The 15,715-nt window shown below is 42.3% G+C and overlaps 2 pseudogenes; both read left to right on the forward strand.

Annotated features, from left to right (window-relative positions):
• Positions 1 to 14,689, forward strand: LOC132169644 (G-type lectin S-receptor-like serine/threonine-protein kinase At1g11300; annotated as a pseudogene).
• A 115-nt stretch (positions 14,690 to 14,804) lies between these two features.
• Positions 14,805 to 15,337, forward strand: LOC148589743 (G-type lectin S-receptor-like serine/threonine-protein kinase SD1-13 pseudogene; annotated as a pseudogene).
• The last annotated feature ends 378 nt before the right edge of the window (positions 15,338 to 15,715 follow it).

Genomic DNA, 15,715 nt, shown 5'->3' on the forward strand with positions numbered 1-15,715 from the left:
GAACAACCTATGGAACTTGTTCCAAATACCAAGTTGTCAGCTCTTCTTGTCTTGCTATCTTGCATTTGTTTAGCGTTTGTCTCTGCCACAGACACCATCACAGCCTCCCAATTACTCAACGACCCTGAAACCATAACCTCCAATGGCAGGCACTTCAAACTGGGATTTTTCAGCCCTGCAAATTCTACCTATCGCTATGTTGGGATATGGCATGCTGACATGTCTGTGTCCACTGTCATATGGGTTGCCAACAGAAACAAACCCCTCAACATCACTTCCTCTGGGATTCTCAGCATATCAGATGACGGCAATTTGGTAGTATTAGATGGACAAAACAGAGTTTTTTGGTCATCAAATTCAACAAATACTGTTCCCAATTCGACTGCCCAGCTTCTAGATTCTGGAAACCTTGTGTTGCAAGGAAACTCTACAGGGTCAATCATATGGGAGAGTTTCCAAAATCCTTTTGACACATGTTTGCAAAAGATGAAAATTAGTACTAATATTAGAACAGGGAAGAAAGTGCAGTTGACATCATGGAAAAGTCCTTCCGATCCATCAATTGGAAAGTTCTCTGCCGGCATTGTTGTTCGTAATCTTCCAGAAGTATTCATTTGGAATGACGGTAGCCTATATTGGTCGAGTGGTCCATGGAACAGCCGGATCTTTATTGGAGTACAGAACATGACCTCTGTATTTCTTGATGGATTTAGTGTTGTAGATGACAAAGAAGGAACATTCTATTTATCTTTTTCCTTTACGGGGGAGACTTTTCCAACAAATTTTGTCTTGAATGCGCAAGGAAATCTACAGGAGAAATATTCCGCCAATGGGGAGAATTGGGAGGTCGTGTGGTCAGCTTTGGAGACAGAGTGCGATGTTTTTGGCAAGTGTGGGGCATTTGGAAGCTGTAATCCATAAGATTCACCAATTTGCAACTGTTTATGGGGGTTTGAGCCAAAGAATACACAAGAATGGAATAGAGGAAATTGGAGTCGTCGGTGTGTGAGGAGGACACCCTTGCAGTGTGAGAGGGTGAAGAATGGCAAAATAGATGGATTTTTGAAGCTGACGACGATGAAAGTGGCAGACTTGGCAGATTGGTCAGCTGACGTTGATGAACAATGTAGGAACAATTGCTTGCAGAATTGTTCTTGTATGGCTTACGCATATGATGCTGGAATTGGTTGTATGACATGGACAAGAACCTTTGTTGGGTCATATTTCGGCTAGGTTGGGCCCATCGCGAACTTGCCAACCCATTCCTAACACTCGGTCATTTTTACTGTTCAAAATAAACTCATGTTCGGCAAACTTAGGCTTGTATAAGTTATATTAACAACACTCGGTTATCAGGCTCGGTTAGTCGAGCCTGTGGCAGGTACCGAGTGTTACCCTCAGGAAATAGTAAACATATCTGAATAAATATCCTATTTGATGTTCCCCAATATATTGTTGACACGTAGACTCTCGGTAAAAGTCCACAGTAGTGTTAGATGAACAGGTACAATCCGACGTCTATAAAAGGGAGGTCCCCTTTCACTATTTCGGTAACTTCTTTTTACCCTCCAAAACTGAATACTTTGCTTATCTTTTCTCTGATCCATAGTTTCCAAGTTCATTTTTCTCTTAAACACTGTGACTAACTTAGGCATCGGAGCTTTCTCTGGTCGGACAACGCCGGCAGCTTTGATCCCTCTTCTTTGTCTTTCATACTTAGTTTAACCTTCGGTTATCAAGTATTACACAAGACCCTTTCCTACGTTATCATTCGCAAAACTGCTCAAATAGTTTGGCGCCGTCTGTGGGAACGATTTTTATCAGTTCTTACTAATCTCATATATTCCGATATGGTGAACACACCCCCACACCCCAGCACATCTCCACATCTTATCCCAATCATCCAACCGGATGTACCCGGAACCTCACACGATCCAAATCCCCAAACAGCCATCATGGTAGATTTCATGAAGCGAATAGCCGAATCTGTGGAGGCTATGAGAAAGCAGAATGAAGAGATCTTCTCTAGGCTGCCTCCTAGAGAAGATTCGGCACAGAAGAGAAGACGAGAGGAGTCCTTTAGGGATCCACCAACATCAGCTCAGCATCAATCAACCCAACAAGACGCTGGAAGTTCAATAAGAGGAAATCCTTATACTGTTCAGACCAAAGCAAACACTCACCCAAAGCACGCCAAAAGTTCACAGCTTGGTGGTAAGTCACACCATGGCGAGTCCAGTCAAGCCAAAACTCACCATAGTCATTCCCAGTGTAGCCATTCTCGTCATGCTCGGTCACATTTTGACAAGCCTGTGGAGGCTGCCGTGCATAAAGATGTTAAAGATCTCCAGGAGAAGTTTGAAAAGATGGCTTTCTTAATCAAAAATGGGGAAAATTGGTCCGCCACTAAGGATCTCATGCAACACACCAATTTACCTTTTACTGATAGGGTGATGAGGTTTCTAATGCCTAGTAGTTTTAAGGTTCCTCGAATTGGCGAAGATAACGGGAGTGGAGATCCTTCCGACCATATGGAAAGCTTCCGAGCTCACATCATCCTTCATGAAACTCCTGACGAAATCGCTTGCCGAGCCTTCTCGTTAACTTAAAGGGGAGTTGCCAAAGAATGGTTTGGGAGTCTAAGTCCTAAATCTGTTGATAATTTTGATTATCTTGGGCAGCAATTCTTAGGACAATTTCTTGCCGTTCGAAGAAGAAAGAAGAATCCAGCATATCTATTATCCCTGGTGCAAGGAAAGAACGAGTCCTTGAAGGATTATCTGCTACGGTTCAATCAGGAGAAATTGAGAGTAGAAAGTACTGGCGAGCAAACCATTCTCTCAGCATTGATGCACGGTATACAGACTGAAGGGCCTCTGATGGCCGAATTGTCCAAAAGGCCAAAAACAGGAACTTTGTGACAATTCAACAGCAAAGCCGAGGAGTTCATTAACCAGGAAGAGACTATCTCAATGTTCTTGAAATCTAAAGCTGCCGAGAATAAACCTGCTGCTGAGCCAGTTATGACGAAACCGAGGGTTTTTGTCGAGAAGAAAAAGAAGGACCGCCAAAATCCTAAGATTCTGGAAAAGAAGGTTGATCTACAGCCTTGGCCAAATCAGCATCAACAATTTGTGGGGTGGACACCCCTGAATACAACTGTTTATAAAGTGTTCATGGAAGTTAGAAAGGATCCAAGCTTCTGATGGCCAGGAAGGAAGAAGTCTCTTCCCCAGAACCGCAATACACAGAAGTTTTGTGAGTATCATAATGATCATGGGCATCAAATCGAGGATTGTATCAGACTTCGGTTCGAGATTGAAAAATTTCTGAGGAATGGAAAGTTGCTGAATTTCTTAGCTGAGGAAAATGGCAAAGGGAAGAGCACCCAGGATGGTCAGGGTCAGCATTCGGGACAGAACAATGATCGATCACGCAATCAGAGGCAGAGGCGTGATGAACCGAGGGTTTTGTAGAATCAACAGCAGAGTCCTCAAAACCAAGCAATAATTAGCGAGATTCGCACCATCTCGGGAGGCCATGCTAGTGGAGGAAAATCAAGCTCGGCGAGAGAGGCTTATGCCAAGCAGGCAAGAATGGAAGAAATCCTAGTGTTTGAAAAACCCTCCAAAATCTAGAAACAAGAACCGAGTATTCTAACATTTTCGGAGAAAGATGCGAAAGAAGTCTCGATGCCACATGATGATGCATTGGAGATAACTCTAACAGTGGCTAACCATGCCGTTCACCAAGTGTTGATAGACAATGGAAGCTCAGCTGATATTGTTTATTGGATAGTTGTTTAACAATTGGGCATTGGCCAAGAGAAGTTGAAACCCTTCCTGTCACCATTGATAGGATTTGCAGGTGAGCGTGTCCAACCCATTGGGTTGATTACTCTTCCAGTTACAGCAGGGACCGCTCCCAGGCAATCCACTATCATGGTACACTTTTTGGTCATCGACCGACCATCAGCTTATAACATGATCATCGGTCGTCCAGCTTTGAATCAATTGAGAGCAGTTACTTCTACCTACCACTTGAAAGTGAAGTTCCCAACCATTGAGGGAGTCGGCGAAGTTAAGGGAGACCAAGTTGTTGCCAAAAGGTGTTACCATACGTCTTTGAAGAAATGCCCAAAGTTAGCACTTTTGATGATCGGTAATCTGGGTGATGAGCGAAAGATGCAGTTGAGAAAGGAGCCAGCTGAGTTATTAATTGATGTACCTATAGTTGAGGGAAAAGTTGTCAAAATCGGTTCTCAACTAATTTCTAGGGTTAAAGAGGTCCTTGTTCGGTTTCTCCAGCAAAACCTCGAAGTTTTTGCATGGCCTCCTGAAGACATGCCAGGGATTGATCCCAAGGATATTGTTCATCATTTGAACATTAATCTAGAAATTAAACCAGTAAAGCAAAAGCGAAGGAAATTTGCTCCCGACAGAAACATGGCAATTGTTGAGGAGGTCGACAAACTTCTGAAAGCCCAGTTTATTGAAGAAACGCATTACCCTGATTGGTTGTCCAATGTAGTGATGGTTAAGAAGTCTTCTGGGAAGTGGAGGATGTGCGTAGATTTTACCGATCTTAACAAAGCTTGCCCAAAGGATAGTTTTCCATTACCCCATATCAGCTCTTTGGTTGATGCAACAGCAGGATATGAGTTGCTGAGCTTCATGGATGCCTTCTCATGCATCCATCTGATCAAGAAAAAATAGCCTTCATCACCGACCGAGGCTTAAACTGTTATAAAGTTATTCCATTCGGTTTAAAAAAGGCCGGTGCAACTTACCAGAGACTGGTAAACAAGATGTTTCAAGAGCAAATCGGGAAGAACATGGAGGTTTATGTTGATGACATGCTGGTCAAAAGCAAGCTACAGATAGATCATGTGACAGATTTGCAGGAGGCATTTAGGATATTGAAGCGTTTCAAGATGAAGCTTAATCCTACGAAATGTGCATTTGGAGTTTCATCTAGGAAGTTCCTCGGTTATATGGTGTCTAGCCGAGGAATTGAAGCCAATCCAGAGAAGATCCAGGCGGTGTTGGATATGCAATCTCCAAAAAATGTAAAGCAAGTTCAGCAATTGACAGGGAGAATCTCAGCTTTGAACAGGTTCATCTCTCGGTCTACAGATAAGTGTCTCCCGTTTTTTAAGATTTTACGCAAGGCTTTCGAATGGTCTGAAGAATGTGAACAAGCATTCGAGCAACTTAAGGGGTACCTGGTCAGTCCACCTTTTCTCAGCCGAGCTGTTCCTGGAGAAGTATTATATTTATACTTAGCCGTATCGCCAACAGCGGTCAGTGCGGCTTTGATTCGCGAAGAAGAAGGGGTTCAGAAGCCAGTTTACTTCGTCAGCCGAGCGTTGCATGGCGCCGAGGAGAGATATGTACAAATGGAGAAACTTGCTTTCACCTTGGTAATTGCTTCCAGGAAGCTCCGACCATACTTCCAAGCTCATACAATTAATGTCCTGACCGAGTATCCATTGAAGAAAGTACTTCGGAAGTTGGACTTGTCTGGTCGGTTAGTCAACTGGGCGATTGAGATTAGTGAATTCGACATTCACTTTGTTTCACGCAATGCTATTAAAGGTCAAGCTCTAGCGGACTTTGTGGCGGAATTCACCAACATCCAAGACCAGGAGGATTGGCCAAAAGAGAGAACATGGGTAATTTATGTGGATGGTTCATCTACCAAAAGAAACGGCGGAGCTGGGGTCGTGATGATCACACCGGATGGAAGAGAGTTGAAGAGTTCATTAAGATTAGAATTTGAAACTACTAACAATGAAGTCGAGTATGAAACTGTAATAGCTGGACTCGGTTTATCCCAAGAGCTGGAGGCAGAGTTTGAAGAGGTGCGGAGTGATTCTCAAGTTATTGTCGGCCACATTCGCGGCGAGTTTGAGGCTAAGGGCAGCAAGATGAAGCTCTACTTATCCAAAATTCAAGGTATGCAAAAATCTTTCAAAAAGTTTTGCATTGTTAAAATCCCAAGAGAAGAGAATGAGAAGGCAGACCATCTAGCCCGTTTAGGCTCTTCAACCGAGTGTGAAGTAGGGGAGGCCGACCAGATAGTACAAATTCAGCAACAACTTCCATCGTTGAGAAGGTTTTTATTTTTAACTATCGAAGTCATGCCTGCTTGGGCTGAAGAAATTGTTAGTTACCTCGAAAAAGGAATTCTGCCAGGAGATAAGAGGAAGGCGGTGCAGTTAAAGAGAAAGGCGGCTCGGTTCGCACAGGTCAATGGGGCTCTTTTTAAACGATGTTTTATGTTACCTCTTCTTAAATGTGTTTCTAAAGAAGAGGGTGATTATATCCTTCGGGAGATTCATGAAGGAATCTGTGGCAGTCACTCGGGAGCCCGCATTTTAGCACATAAAACGGTAAGAGCAGGGTTCTTTTCGCCGAGTATGAACCAGGACTCCATAAACATGGTAAAAACTTATGACAGTTGTCAGCGCTTTGCCAACGTTATCAAGCAACCTCCTGAAGAACTTAGCTCGGTTTCCTCGCCATGTCCATTTTCACAATGGGGGGTGGATTTAGTAGGGCCATTACCTACAAGCAAAGGGGGAGTTCGGTTCGTTGTAGTCGCTGTTGATTATTTCACCAAGTGGGCAAAGGCCGAAGCTCTGGTGAATATTATTGCAAAGAACATCGAGAAATTTCTTTGGAAAAGTGTCATTTGTCGTTATGGGATTCCTCATGCCTTTGTTATGGACAATGGAAAACAGTTTGACTGTGAGTCCTTTTGAGATTGGTGTTTCGGACTTCATGTTCGGCAATACTTTTCATCCCCGGGACATCCTCAAGCAAATGGACAAGTAGAAGCGACTAACAAAACCATATTCAAGATTCTGAAGAAGAAGCTCGATCAGCACAAAGGGGGATGGGCAGAAAATCTTCCCGAAGTTCTATGGGCATACCGCACAACCAGAAGGACTCCGACTGAAGAAACTCCTTTCGCCTTAGCCTACGGAATCGAGGCTGTCATCCTTGCCGAGATCGGATCAGGGAGTTTTCGAGTGGATATATTCAACCCCAATTTCAACGGCGAGGGTCTAAAGTTACATTTGGACTTACTACAAGAAAAACAAGATCAGGCTCAAGTCACAATGGCTGCATACCAGCAGAGAGTAGCTCGGTATTTCAACCGATGGGTAAAGCATCGTAGCTTCCAAGTTGGAGATTTGGTTTTGAACAAAGTCACTCTGGCAACCAAAGATGCAACCGAGGGAAAACTCGCACCAAATTGGGAAGGACCATACTAGGTGATCAAATGTGGCAAAGCGGGAGCTTACCATCTTACAAACCCTGAAGGAAAACAACTCCAACGACCATGGAATGCTGAACATCTTAAGAAGTATTTTGTATAGAATTATAATTCTCAGAGCATCACTTTTGTTGTATTCTTTTTATGTTTAAATAGATGCATATTAATGAAAGATCCTCTGAGGTTATAATCATGCAGAAATCTTTAGAAAGATGCTTATAAACACTTTTTGAAAACCTTCAGTGAAAAATGGCCATAGAATTCTTGAGCATCACTCGATATGCTCTTACTAAGGCACTTTCACTAAACAAACGTAAACCTTTCTCTAAAAAAGGTTCTACCTCGGTGAAACATAGCCGGAGAATTTACCGAGTTTCGCTCGGTCAAAAATCGCTACGCCGCTTTCCAGAGGAAGAAGAACGTCCGAGCATGCAATGCATGCCGAGCTCAGCAGCCAACAAGACTCTTTATGCTACACTCGGAAAATATAGCTACGTGCTTTTCCGAGAGTCACCTTTTGGAAAAGTATTTATAACACTTTCCAACCCTTCGGCGAAATATAGCAAGAGAGTTTCCCGAACCAAGTTCGGTGAAATATTGCTAAGGCGTTTTCCCGAGGAAAAGTTTGGAAATATAGCTAAACAAGGCGCTTTCCAAACTTAACCTTTACTCAAAGGTTCCCTTTCGGCGAAATATAGCTTGAGAATTTCCCGAGCGTAACTCGGCGATACATCACTAAGGAAGAGTTCGGAAATATAGCTGAACGAAGCGCTTTCCAAACTTAACCTTTACTCAAAGGTTCTACTTCGGAGAAATATAGCCGGAGAAGTTCCCGAACTTATTTCAGCTAAACATCACTAAGGCACTTTCCCGATGATGAAGTTTACAAACATCCCAACAACTACGGCACCCACCGAGCATTAAGCCTTCATATCAAGCACTTTCCTCAAGCAAAATATATAAATATCATGGTTGAACGTGATTCACTCACAAGCAACGCATTCTAGGTCAAACATGCAGCACACTGCGATATTAGTACGAATCAAATTTACACACGGTTCAAATTTTTACACCTCATTAAGATTCCCATCAGTATAAATTACATTCATAACTTATGGGAATCGGGGGGGTATATATAACATGAAATTATGAAATTACTAAAGCTTTCTCAGTATGAAGAATCGATATTAATGTGTAAAATTGATAGTAGTTCATAGGAAAGACTCAGAACAAAAACAAATTTCTTTCATTTACAAGCTTGGATAATTAGATACAAGAGAGAGGTGTTCTCTCGGTATTTACACTTAGGAAATCAAAAAGAAGCATGGTCCCATTCTTCATCAGATACAGTTATTGATTGTTCCGAGTCTACAGATGAAGATTTTCCAGCCTCAGAACGTTCAGCCGCAACAGAAGATTCTCCAATCAGACGCCGAGCGAATGGGTCAAAGCCGAATATGGTGATACCTTTACAATCAGGCATCTGCTCCTGGCCGATGATGGCAATTTTTGAAATAGCTTCTGCAGTGGGAGGAACATCTTCAGGTTTGATGGTGTTAAGGTCGACACCCTCGGGAGGATTCTTCGACCAGCTGCGAAAAGTTTCGAAACCTAAGATGAAACCTATGCCCCAACCATAGTCTCGGGCCCAGGAGGCGAAGGAGAGCTGTTTGTAAAAATTCCGAGCTTTGTCCTTATATCTGAAGACTTGCTCCTTAGCTCGTAGGAATTTCCCTTTAAAACCCTCAGCCCTCTTGACTGCAGCTTTCGCTTTCTTCTTTGCCGACTTTTGTCTTTTCTCTGAGGCCAGAAGCTGCTCTTCAATCACTTTCAGTTTTCCCTCAGCCACTTTGGCTCTAGTACACTGAATGGCCGAGTATCTCTGAGCTGCTTCTAGCTCTTCAGAAACTTGATTAGTTCGAGACTCAGCGGCTCTACATTGAAGTTCGGCCTCAGCATGCTTTTCTTTATAGGAAGCCACCTTATCGGCCAGGGCTGAATTATCGATAAGCAACTGTCTATTCCTGGCTCTCTCAGCAATCCCCTGGATTCCTTCTTTTCGAATTCGGGAAAGATTTTGAGAGCACCGAGCCTCCAGATCTTGAATTTGCTGTTTAGCAAGGAGGAGCTCGTTCCGTTGCTGAGCAGACATCTCTTGAACTCGGTTTAGCTCAGCCTCGGCAACTTCAAGCTTCTTTTTGGTACTTTCAGGCTCCAATGCCGAGATTTCGTCAATGTCTTGAGCCGAGTTGCTCCCTCCTCAAGGGTCGAGAAGTCAGCCAGTAAACTCTCGTATTTTATCCTCCCGACAGCCAATTCAGATTCCAACTCCTGAGATCGAGAAATAGCTTCGGCACCTTGAGATTCTAACCACTTTATCTCAGCTTCAGCTTCCTCAAGCTTCATTTTGACATCCTCGGCTTCCCGAGCCATAATCTCAGCAGACCTTCTGAAATGAAGGTAGTAGTTCAAGCTATTCATTGACCCCTGCAAATGAAAAACGTTTTAGAACAAATATTACAATCAGAAATCGAGTGAGTGGGAATATATTTACCTCGAGCTGATGGTACAACATATGTTCCATCACTTCCTTCGGGACTTGGGTGCTGACTTCCACTGGATTATTGGCTGGGATTGCACTGGCCAAAAGAGCAAAGGGATTCTCAAGCCACCTATCCCCTAACCGAGAAAGGGGTTCCCCGAAAGTCCAGAAGATGGGGTCAGGTGTGCGCTCGGCAGAGGAATCAGTCATCCTCGAAGACCCGGCAAGGTTCTCCATAAAAAAGTTCGTTGGTGGCTTAGAGGGACTTTCTAGGGCCGCACTCAGTGATTCATTTTTTTCAGGTTGGGATGACTCTCCAAGATGTGATGATTCTTCATCAATTGGAAACTTGAAGCCAACCTCTTCTTCAGCAACTCCGTGCTCGGTGACCATAGGCTCTGAAGCCATTTGCGCACCACTATCAGGTTCAGCAATCGAAGGTTCGGCAGTTGCAACCTCATCGACATCTTGGGCTCCATCATCTACAGACTCGGCATGCACATATTCAAGGTACATGGATGTGCCTCCAGCCTCAGCCAGATCAGGGCAAATCGCATCAAGTGGTCGTTCTAGAGCCATCTGTGTGACCACTTCTTCAAGAATCCGATTAGTAGCTACTGGATCCTCTTCCTCAGAATCAGAAGAGCTTATCTGTACAAACTCGGCAGGAGTAGAAGAAGGAGGGATAGCCGAGGATGGAGTTGCTTCTAGAGCTTCAAAAGTGGCAACTTCAGCTCTAACCATTGTATAAGAAGAAGGTGGGGGAGTTCGCTCTGCAAAAAGGGCATCCTGAGCCAACTTATTCTGCCTATTCAAGAACTCCCTGACCCTGCCAAGGACATTGGAGTATGCCCTGATGTGGGGAGCAGTTACTTCAGGCTCAGGGGCACTCGGATCGTTGGCGCCTCCGTTTCCCATTTCTTCATGTACATCGACCGAGTGTGCTATTACCCCTTCCGATGCGGGATCAGCAATGAGCCCAGCTGTCTGCGAGCTATCCTCGGCAGCCCTAATTTTCTTTTTATTCTTCCCTGCAGTGGTCTTTACTCGTTTCTTGCTCTTCTTTGGAGAGGGGATTTTGGGACCCTCAGGCTCATCAGCAATCGTTAGCTAGACTCTTGCACTAACTGGCGGCCTCGCCGAGGGTTTCTTCAGAGGAACATCTTCAACTTTCCTCTTCCCTTCCCTTTGGAAGACTCGGCAGCCTTAGCAGTCGGCCTTCTCGGCGCCTTGGTCACTGGAACTCTCGGCGGAATAGCTTCTACAGCTTCTATCAGCCTTGCAGGTGCCGGGGTCCATAGATACCGTGCCTTATTCTCCTTGGTCATAACAGCGTCATAATCCATTTTTAATGGATTGAGCTCGACATGCCGAATCACATCCTTCACATGCCGGTCTTCACTGATGGTCAGATTTGGTTCCTGTTGACCTGGAAGCATGTTTAAGATTAGTTTCGCTAAAAAAAAAAAGAGATGAAAATAAGTAAAAACTAAGCTCGGTTCATACCTCGATTCGACGGAGCAGTAATTTCCCGAGGGACACTCGGATCCCTTATTACTTCCGAGGTTGCAAATTCCCAGTCACCTCGGATGAAGAAAAATTCGTCTTTCCATCCTTTGTTACTCAGATAAGTAGATCGAAAAGTGAGAAGCTTATATTTCTTTCGGGTTTGGAAGGTGAACAGGTACCTGGTTTTGGGGCATTTAGTAAGTTGATGAATTTTTAGAAATTCCGTCACTATAAGAGGGTAGTCTACCCCGAGGATGCTCGGCCAAGTGATCATGCTGGCAAAGAATAACCTCCAGCCATTCGGCGCTAGTTGGTGGGGAGCTATCCGAATGTAACTCAACAGCTCCCGAACTACCCTCGGAAAAGGAAGTCTCAGCCCTGCTCGGAACATCTCCAAGTATACACAAATTTCATTGCTGTTAGCATCCACTATCGCTCCAACACGGTCGGTGTCGAAGCGCAGTTGAACCGAGTCTGGGATTTGCCAGTCTTCGCGGATTTTCGGCTCATCAAGTTCGGTTAACTTTGATTTCCAAGTAACCGGGTGTGATTCGCCAAGTTCCTTGGGAACGTCTTCAACCCTAAGACTCATCAGGTATCGACAGTAGAGGAATATGAAATGAAAGATGGAAGTAAGTCCCTGTTGGAATATGTGTAGGCAACGCTCAAACAGAAGTGCTTGACTGAACATTCAAATAGAGGAAGGACGAAATCAAGAGAGGCTTGAATGAAGAAAATACCAAGTTGAGAAGAAAGAAGAAGATTGATAGAACTCCGAAAGAGCAACAGCGGCTTCTGCAAGATAGAACAGTGGGGTTTAAACGAAGAAGAAGGAGGCCTTTTAAAGACTTTTTTCGAAGAAACCAAACCGGTGCATTAAAAGAACCCTAGGGACTAGGGTTCAGCGAAGCGACGTCTCTTCATTTCTCTCTCGGTGCAGAAGTTGACGCGTGGCTACTACAAAAGGCGTAAAACCACCAGAAATCTGACATGTGGCTCGTGAAAAGGCAGAGGTAAGCATCCCAAACGCTTCAGTTTTTATCTTTTGAAATTCAACAATTCAAAGTTTGAATTTCAAAAAGCTAATTCGCATCATTTTGCCAAAAGTCAAAACCGAGCTTATAGACAACTGACCTACACTCGGTTTTCTACATGTAATTTCCTTATTCTGTTAGAAAAGGAAATTGGGGGGTAACTGTTGGGTCATATTTTGGCTAGGTTGGGCCTAGCGCGAACTTGCCAATCCATTCCTAACACTCGGTCATTTTTACTGTTCAAAATAAACTCATGTTCGGCAAACTTAGGTTTGTATAAGTTATATTAACAACACTCGGTTATTAGGCTCGGTTAGCCGAGCCTGAGGCAGTTTCCGAGTGTTACCCTCAAGAAATAGTAAACATATCTAAATTAATATCGTATTTGATGTTCCCCAATATATTGTTGACACATAGACTCTCGGTAAACGTCCACAGTGTTAGATGAACAGGTACAATCCGATGTCTATAAAAGGGGGGTCCCCTTTCACTATTTCGGTAACTTCTTTTTACCCTCCAAAACTGAATACTTTGCTTATCTTTTCTCTGATCCATAGTTGTCAAGTTGATTTTTCTCTTAAACACTGTGACTAACTTAGGCATCGGAGCTTTCTCTGGCCGGACAACACCGGCAGCTTTGATCCCTTTTCTTTGTCTTTCATACTTAGTTTAACCTTCGGTTATCAAGTATTACACAAGACCCTTTCCTACGTCATCATTCGAAAAACTGCTCAAACAACCTTAATCGATGTACAGAAATCGTCGACTGATGGAGTTGATTTTTATGTTCGTTTGGCCTATTAAGAACTTGGTGGGTTATTTTTGTTTTCTGTCGAAATTTATGGTCTTATGCATCGAATCATCTACAGTTGCTGCAGTTGTTTTGCTACTTTATGTTCCAAAAATGCATGAAATTGTATTTCAACCCAACCCCATCTATTCGGACTTTGGATGAATTAGTTTCATGTTTTCTCTGATTTTTACAGATAAAGAGGGAAATGAGAAAGTAATTATCACAGTCACAGTGATCATAGGAGTAATGTTGACTGGAATCTGCACTTGCTTATTGTGGTGTTGGATGGCTAAACGAAAAGGTAATATGCACATTATTCATGTTAGCTGATCAATGGATTAAGTGCCTGTTTGGGTATACATTTGAGGAGTCTAAAAATGCGTTTAACACTCAAAAAGTTCGTTTAAAGAAAAAAGTACTCATTTGGTAAAAAAAAATTGAAAGCGCTTTAAAGGGTCCAAAAAGCTCAAAAATGGCCAAAACACACTTTTAGACTTAAAACTTCTATTTCTCGAACACAATCCCAAACATGCTCTAAGAAATGGTAGGACATTTCTACATATATAGAGATAATTACTAACTACAATTGTATAAACACCCAGCAAGGAAAAAGAAAATGAAGGAGAAGTTAGTGTTCAATGGGAACCAAGTTAAACTCCAAGAGCTACCATTATTCAGTCTTCAGATACTGGAAAGTGCAACAAACAACTTCCATGAATCAAATAAGCGTGGGCAGGGTGGATTTGGTCCCGTATACAAGGTAATGGTTACTCTTGTAGAGGATTATTATTGCCTAACAATTTGAATATATAGGCGATTGGTTGTTGTTTGTTTGTAGGGAAAACTATCAGATGGACAATAAATTGCGTTAAAAAGACTTTCAAAAGACTCTGGACAAGGGCTAGAAGAATTTATGAATGAGGTGGTGGTGATCTCTAAACTCCAACACCGGAATCTTGTTAGACTCCTTGGCTGCTGTGTTGAAGAGGAAGAAAAGATGTTGATCTATGAATACATGCCAAACAAAAGTTTGGATGCATTTCTCTTTGGTTAGTTCATGCTAATTCTCTTTGTTAGTATCTTTCAATATTACAATCTAAAATTATCCATGTCAAGAGACAAAAGGGAATAATATTCTTGATTGTTGTATTTTAGTCTCTAAATACGTACTTCTTCTTATGTGACTTCACCAAATTTAGTTCTATTACAAAAGTGACATTTTCTTCATCTTACAAGTTTAATTAGAGTGCAGTTTCTTTTTCTTATTTAGTTTGATTAATTTCTTTAGATTCAATCAAACCAAAACAACTAGAGTGGAGAAGATGCTTCAACATTATCGAGGCAATCGGTCGAGGTCTATTGTACCTTCATTGAGATTCTAGATTAAGGATAATTCATAGAGATCTAAAGGCAAGTAACATCTTGTTGGATGAAGAGCTAAATCCAAAAATATCAGATTTTGGTACGGCTAGGATTTTTGGGTGTAACGAAAATCAGGCCAATACTAATAGGGTCGTTGGAACGTAGTAAGTACTTTTGTTTGGCCAAATGCACTAATATAACAACCTGAATAATTGATATAACGAGATTTTGACATGTTTTATTGTTAAAATTCAGCGGCTACATGTCCCCAGAATACGCAATGGAAGGGCAATTTTCAGAGAAATCAGATGTCTTCAGCTTTGGAGTGTTGTTACTAGAAATAGTTAGTGGAAGAAGAAACACTAGCTTTTATTATGATGAGCACAACATGAGTCTTCAAGGATTTGTTTGTTTCTCTTATCTCATTGCCTCATTTTTTTAGAACTTACATTGCTTGTTTCGTATGAGTTTTTAGTATTGATGCTAAGATTTTCAATCTTGTTTTCATGTTTCTGTTTCCTACAGGCATGGAAAATGTGGAATGCAGACAACATTGTAGCATTAATAGATCCGATGATACGTGAACCATGCTTTGAAATGGAAATTTTGAGATGCATACATGTTGGATTGCTGTGTGTGCAAGAATTTGCTAAAGATAGGCCAATTGTCTCCATTGTTATTTCAATGCTTAAAAGTGAGACTATTGATATGCCTCGACCAAAGCAACCTGTATTCACTGAAAGGCAACTTTATGCAGGAGAAGATACTGAATCAATAACTGAGTTGTCAAATGCTGAAATAATGACATTGTAATATCATGATAAAAAAGATCAGGACAGAAGTGACAAGGATCATTCATAATGTTTGAAGAACATTTTGTGAGTAAATATATGCACAAGAATGGAAAGAATCAAGCATAATAGTTGAAGATTATTTCTTTGTCTACAAGTATTTTAATTTGTCCACAAGTTTAGGGATATTTTTGTATTTTTATATTTTCTTTTTCTCCAAGTATTTTGCTTGGAGAATACTCAAACATTAGCCAATATAAAAGCATGCATGTATTATTGTAAATTAAGTTTTGGAAGTATCTGGCAGCTAGAGACATGAGGGGGAAGTGTACGTTGTAGGGAGAGAGTGATCTCTCAAAGCCACGGGGTGGTCTTCGGCCATGGTCTTAGTGGGACGCTC

Source organism: Corylus avellana, chromosome 1, assembly GCF_965113065.1.
Source record: "Corylus avellana chromosome 1, dhCorAvel1.hap1.2, whole genome shotgun sequence".
Classification (NCBI taxonomy): domain Eukaryota; kingdom Viridiplantae; phylum Streptophyta; class Magnoliopsida; order Fagales; family Betulaceae; genus Corylus; species Corylus avellana.